At 41.9% G+C, this 7,563-nt stretch overlaps 1 long non-coding RNA gene across 1 annotated transcript; it reads right to left on the minus strand.

The window, feature by feature from the left end:
* Nucleotides 1–1,215: 1,215 nt before the first annotated feature.
* Nucleotides 1,216–7,116, minus strand: LOC123147223 (uncharacterized). The gene is made up of 3 exons (XR_006473136.1): nucleotides 6,648–7,116; nucleotides 6,299–6,382; nucleotides 1,216–6,208 (listed from the first exon to the last, which is right to left on the minus strand). It is a non-coding gene; the product is annotated as an uncharacterized lncRNA (long non-coding RNA).
* Nucleotides 7,117–7,563: the final 447 nt, after the last annotated feature.

Raw genomic sequence — 7,563 nt, forward strand, 5'->3', positions numbered from 1 at the left:
GGATTTAGACCGGCGTGCTGACCTCTCTGTTGTGCCTAGGTAGGGCTGCGACGTGTTGATCTTTCGAGGCCGGACATGACCCAGGAAAGTGTATCCAGACAAAGGGGATCGAGCGTGTTGGAAAATGTGGTGCACCCCTGCAGGGAAGTTTATCTATTTGAATAGCCGTGATCTTCGGTAACAGGACGACTTGGAGTTGTACATTGACCTTACGACAACTAGAACCAGATACTTAATAAAAAACATCCTTCCAAGTGCCAAATACAACCGGTGATCGCTCTCTCATAGGGCGACGAGGGGAGGATCATCGGTTAGGATTATGTTATGCGATGCTACTTGGTGAACTTATCATCTACTCTCTTCTTCTGCTGCAAGATGGAGGTTACCAGAAACATAGTCTTCGATAGGACTAGCTATCCCCCTCTTATTCCGGCTTTCTGCATTTCAGTCCACATATGTTACCCCTTTTGCCATTTGATACCAATGCATACATATGTAGTGTAGCTCCTTACTTGCGAGTACTTTGGATGAGTACTCACGGTTGATTTGCTCCCCCTTTTCCCTCTTTTTATACTCGATTGCTGCGACCACGCGATGGAGTCCAGGAGCCAGACGCCACCGTTGACGACGACTCCTACTACACCGGCGGTGCCTACTACTACGTGGAGGCCGCAGACAACGACCAGGAGTAGTTTAGGAGGATCCCAAGCAGGAGGACTGCGCCTCTTTTGATCTGTATCCCAGTTTGTGCTAGCCTTCTTAAGGCAAACTTGTTTAACTTATATCTGTACTCATATATTGCTGCTTCCGCTGACTCTTGTGTTTTTGAGCTTATGTATTCGAGCTCTCAAGGCCCCTGGATTTTAATATAAAACTTGTATTATTTTAATTTGTGTTTAGAGTTGTGTTGTGATATCTTTCCGTGAGTTCTTGATCTTGATCTTACAGATTTGCGTGTATGATTAGTGTACGGTCAAATCGGGGGCGTCACACTGCTCTAGTGCGCTAGTCTTATGAGGCTTAGCACGACGACTTCCTGACTACCTATTATAAAAAATTGCCTGGCTCTAGGCTCTAGTGAGGGAGTGGCGATGACAGCAACGCGTTTTCGGCACGCTTTTGTAGTCGTCGCTAGTGGTCCACAGACATGATTGTAATTTTTATTATCTCCAGTATTTTTTTTACTATCATAATTGAAGATAAGTAGATTGATAGTTTCTCACGCAAAAAAATATATATTAAAAATACAACCTAAACTGCACCTGCCGTTAGCCGCGTCAGTTATTCGCTTGCCTGCCTCGAGCACAAATTTCTCACAAATGTTGTGCAGTTCTCGGCGCGTACTTGACCGGCATGTTAGTGCACGCGTAACACAATGGTTATTGGTTACATTACTACCTTTTGTACGTGGTGCACATGTGTGATGCAACAGCTCTCATGTGCAATGATTAGTGAATTCACTTTGGCCATAAGCGTGATGCAGCAAAGCGCCATGGAAATAATTAGTGAAGCTTGAAAGCCAACTCGCAATAATATTGTATCCGCAATCCCTTGATGGCGCCATCTCACCTTCCTTGTTGGATTCGGTTTCTTCTCCCTTCAGTCCCTATTAAGGTCTTGAGATTCGTGTGGCGTCGGCACTAGCACTGGCTGCACTGTCCGCGCTAGCTAGCTGCCCTCACATAGACATGCCCATACTTTTTCTGAACAGCTAATTTTCTATTAATAAAAGAAGCAAAATACAATATGTACAGCTAATCTAATGAGAGAAAGAAAGAGGAAAAAAAAAAGCTAAAATCAAAACTCCTGTCACATTCCTGTTTTGGAGAAACATCTAAATCAATGTTGAAAATCAGAGCTCTCAAGTACTCATCCTATGACCATACTTTGAGCCGGGCGGAATTCGGGCTGGGCTTAATATGAACAATGTTTCTTGTTTAATTTAATTATATTAAGGCATTTAATTAAATATATTGATATACTTTTTTATCAACGATGAGTAATATGAATCAAAGGAAGTAACTAATTTCTTAGAAAAATATAGTTGCTGTCTTTTTTGAGACACATATAGTTGTTATCTTGTTTGGGCGTTTTATAGGCTTCGGAAGCCCAACCATGATATCGGGCTTTCAGGCAAGGGCCGTTGAGCCAGGTTTCCCATGCTCAAGCCAAGCTTGCTATGCATACATTTCTTTTTTATGTGTCTGGGTTGAGGAATAAGGCGTTTGTTTGATTGCTTGTCATGAATTGCCACCTCATCAGATTGAGAAGCTTTAGAGCATGGTCAACAATATAGCCAACTGCTGGCTATAGCATGTTATCATGTTATCTATATGACTCATGCATGGTTAATAGTATAGCCAGTTGTTCAGTGGCGGATCTAGAATCACAGGCTTGGGGTGCTACATTTCATAATTTACACTAAACATCATCATAATCTCAACAAATAGTCTGAAAATAGCGACAACTTGATAGGTTAAGTATATATTAAATTTTATTTTATAATTTTGAAGGGGGTGCTATGGCACCCACGGCACACCCACTAGATCCGCCCTGCAGCTGTTAGCTATATGAGCATGCCATGTCATTAAGAGTTAACATTATTAATTACACATACAATAGGGCCGACTGTAAGGTTAGCTATAAGGTTACAACTTTTTTTTCACTTTCTCTCTATCTTTTTTCTCTCACTAAATGTTTTCACATAGGAGCACGCTTAGAGGCGGACTCTTGCATAAGAACATGAGCAAGTACAATAATGGGCTTATAGCACGCTTACATGGCACTTTTGCTTATGTTGAGGAGAGAGATATGAAAATATAAAGGAAGTGGATTTTCATGCAAGAGCCTAGCTATATACGCATTTCTAAACAAATACAATAAATGTGAAGAAAGAGATAGAGAGAAGATGGAAACACACAAATGTAATAGCCAACCTTATAGCCCATATTATTGTATGAGTGTCTATAGATGACATGGCAGTTCTATATAGCCATCAACTATCTATATTATTAACCATGCTCTAATAGTACAACCATCTGCTGGTTGTATGATGTTGCCACATCATGTATAGCCAAGATTATAGCTGGCAAATACAATAGTTGAATATAAATATGTACTGCTTTATTGATATATGGCCCACCACACTCTTTCATAAAGTCCCTACGAGCATGTGCTGCACCTGACTCTTAACTAGTAGCCCACTTCTCTTCTCTCACCACATCTCTTTTTTCCATCTCAGCAAAACATAATATTTAAAGTCTTAGAGCCCGCCTACATCATTTTATTGTACTTGCTCTAAGAGCCCACTCCTTCATTTTTTCCATATCTCTCTCTAAATTGCCAAAGTGCCATGTAAGCCGGCTTATAGCCCACTATTGTACTTGCTCTCACCTTACACTATCACAAAGCTTCCTGAAGCCCGTGCTACAGCGGCCATAAATCTACAACCTGCTTTTCTTCTCTCTCTCTCTCTTTCAACTCAGCAAACACATAATATTTAAATCCATATAACCACTTACATCATCTTATTATACTTGCTCTTATAGACTTTCGTCGGAACAAATAACTCTCATGTAAGTGTCACATGAGTGATACAACATCTTCACAAAGATGTGAGGTGCCCACATGCTCTTGAGGCACCCGCGCGGTTGAATTTCTGATCCAACGGGTATGGACGGGCCTTCAGAAAGTTTGGAGAAAATCCCCTCATGAGTATTATAATTACGCACACATATACGTGGCTACGCACATAACCATTGGATCTCTGAGGTGCCTAGGAGCATGTGACCACTCGTTATTTTCCGAGGTGCGTACTAGTAACACCCAATTTATTCATCTGAAACTTTAGACCTTGGACGGATCTAGCTGGCTAGCTAGCTACATACTAGCGGGTAGTGCGCGGCGGCACGCCGCGCCACATGGACTAATTAGATATTTAGTTTTTTTTGTAATATTTGGTAAGTTGACCCAAGACTTCTTTTGTGGCTAGGTAGTTCATACAAGAACATGCTACATCTAGTTGGTACATAGGTAGGAAATTGTGACAAAGTATTTCATACAAGAAATCCATCTAGTTGGTACATACATTTGAGATTTACGACACATAGTAATATAGTAGATATTGGACGCAAAATTGAGAAGCTCTAGCTCTCTTCTTAGAACTAAGATGTTGATCGTCCGGCTGGGTTTCGATGATGGGGCTGGGAGGTCGGTAGTGCGAGATTCAGGGGACTCATGATAATGAGGCCTTTTATGAGTGATACTTGGCGCAGAATTGGGAAGCTCTTGTTCTCTTCTTAGAACTGAGATGTTGATGGTCCGGCTGGGTTTGGGTGATGGGGCTGGAAGGCCGGGAGTGTGAGATTCGGGGGAATCATGATAGGGAAGCCTTATATGATTTATTTAGCGGCAAAGCGGCGCACGATCTGATACAATCTGACGGGATCCTTCGAGAAAGACAAATCTAGAAAACACCATGCAAAATATCTGAAAATCATCACCGTCTAGAAGGCCAGGCTAAAGCAGCAACTGACATGAAAGTATAAATGTTTTTGGAGGAAAGGTAACTGTAAGCAATACATTTGGCCACAACTTACATTTTTGGAGAAAAGGTGATGGACCTTGCTTATATTATAACCATTTCACCAAGTTCCTTGTGTCGCAGCAATAGCTAAGTACACAAATCTGAAACAGATACTGGAAAACCAGATTGCCTGATGAGTCCTCTGAAAATAATGTAGCAAGTCCTTCCTTCTCACAATATAGCACTAATAATCATGCTTAGATATTTCTCTACAAGAGAAATGGGTATAGATGGAGTTAATTTTGTGCAGTATTTATCTGTAGATGCATCATTTTCCTATAAGCTCCTAATTTAGTTCTTGAAAAGAGTAAGAGGAGCACAAAGGAGGATTGGTTTTTCTTTCTTTTGTCTTAGATAATTTTACAAGAAAAATGAGAACACAAGGGAGAAGGAATTGGCTTTTCACACATTGTGTGCGCTACGCCACGTCGCACCTTGTTGTATATTTATGTGTACTTACTTGTTTGATTCGTAAATTTAATGTTGTTTCACACATTTAGTGGTAGGGTTGAAGAAATTTAATAGATAAAACATTTTTGGGGTAATAAAGAGCATGCCCATTTGATATAGACAATGGTGTATCACGCGAACAGAAAATTACATGAGAAAAAAGAGACACACTACTAATAAACTAAGCTAAACATGTTACATAGATATACAAAGTTAGTGTGGCTTAGACTTGACGATTCTACACTTCTCTGGTGTTATTGAGTTGTTCATTCCTGCACAATTGCGGGAAATGCGAAGCGGCAGAATTTATGAGAAGTTGTCACAAATCTTGGTTAAAATTCTTGTCCGTCTTGTAAACTCTTTCTGGAGGGAAAGAGCGTGTTGATGCGGCATTGCTTGGTATAACTTTACTCCTAGGCTGACTGAATAGTGGCAGCTGGGGCATTTTCTTTTTGAGTAGAATGTTATTTTTCTTATTAGATTCTTCTTGTTAAAGATATCAAATTATTGTTTTCCATTTCATTCAGAAGTAGAGAATGATATATCTACATATCCATTAATTTATATTTGCACTTCTTCAATCTCAGTTTGCCGCGATAGTAAAACGGTTGCCGCGAAGCCGTTGCTGTCATACTTTGGTTCCTAAGTATGGTCTTTAAAAATAACAGAATTTCATACTCATGATAAATCTATGTGTTATGTTTAATTGATGATTATGAATTAGGGCTTGAATTTCAACACCTTGAACAAAGCGTACAAATTATCAATGCGTACAAAGCAACAAAAGGTGTAGGATATGTATGAAGGTAAGAATCCTCGTTTAAAGATCCCAGCCGAACAATAATTTTAACAACCCAATATTTATCTTCTGGGCACCATGCCAACATCATTCAGAAGTTCAGCATCTTTATTTTCCTCTATGAAGCAGCGATACGGCAACATGGATGCGGCGATAGGGGTACGACGATATGGGATACAACAATTCAGCAATACGGCGATACGACAAGTATAGATAAAAAATTAATAAAATACCATGTTATAAAGACAAAGAATAAATACATGCATCAGATGAGATCAAAATACTGCCCCATATGCTGCATCCAATGTTCTTTTCATCAAGTTCTCGTCTCCTTGATGAATCAATGATCATCAATTTACTCAATCCTCCCACGACTTGCAAAACACATCTGCTAGTATTAGAATTTGAAATATACAGAATATTAAGCATGAAAAGTTGGACAAATTAAATAAGTTAGCTTGTACCTTTTTCTAACCGAATGATATATATTTGGTGCTTCCCAGCCTCTTAACTGAAGATTGACCCGCAGATGCCATGTCTATTTCTCCCTGGCAGCAACTTCAACAGGTCAGCAGCAAGGAAACTGCATTCTTTAGCAAATTATAGTTGCGTACAGCAAAGGCCATGGCCCGGTGCCCAGCAGCAGCTAGCAAGCACGCACACGAGCACACCACAAGTACGTACACACAGACACACACAGCAACAGGCACGCACGCCGCACGCGGAAGCAAGAGCACACACAGCCAACACACAAGCAAACGCGGGAGGACCGGACGCGAGGATAGCAGGGAATGGAGAAGGTGGACGGGATACCTTGATGGCGGCGTCGGAGACTCCAAGCACCAGCGAGACAAATCCATGGGGCGGTTCCAAACGCTAGCGAGCGAATCCAGGTAGTGGCGGCAGTGGCAGCAACTCCGCAGCGTACTCGTACGGTCACTGGCGAATCCTACATCAAATCTGCTGCACAACAAATTGTGTGAGAGAGTAATGGCTGACCAAATCGCCGAGCAGCCAAAAAAGAACCACGACACGCGTGCGGAGCGGCACCATAAAACACCAGATGAAGAACGAAAGAAATCACGGCTAGCCGAACAGCCAAGACCAGCCACACGTAGAGAGAGAGTCGGGCTGTAGGCTGGCGACCCGAACGACGGCGGACGGCCGTGCACCCTACCAGCAGACTCCCGCCGGGGCCGTGGGTGTTACCGTCCATCAGCGACCTGTACCACCTCGCCGGCGCCCTCCCGCACCGTAACAGAGACCAAACGAACAGGAAGGACACAACAAGAGGGACATGAACGAACACCAGACAATGAAGTACTTATAGGCGGCCAGAAAAAGAGAAGAAAATAAAACGAAACCCACGAGAAAAGACCAGAAAGCAACGTGTCAATTGATGGCATAGGCAGTCAACGATACATGAAGCCAACGTGGGCACATGCATGAGCCATGCAAAGGCACGTGGAACAACACCAGGCCACATACCTCTAGAACGTCCACGTGAATTCAACCATCCCAACACACAGTGAACCAAACTTTTTTAAAGGACAAGGGGAATCTTCCAGGAGACCGCACAACACACGCGTCATGTCAACAATAAACAAAACATGACTGCAGGAAAAATAAACTCAATGACACCCTAGGAGACCATCACACACACGTGTCAATCAAAGAAACACGGTAAAAAAATCCGAAAAAACAGGAAAAATCAAACCCTTACGGGCCT

Source organism: Triticum aestivum, chromosome 7A (assembly GCF_018294505.1).
Source record: "Triticum aestivum cultivar Chinese Spring chromosome 7A, IWGSC CS RefSeq v2.1, whole genome shotgun sequence".
Lineage (NCBI taxonomy): Eukaryota > Viridiplantae > Streptophyta > Magnoliopsida > Poales > Poaceae > Triticum > Triticum aestivum.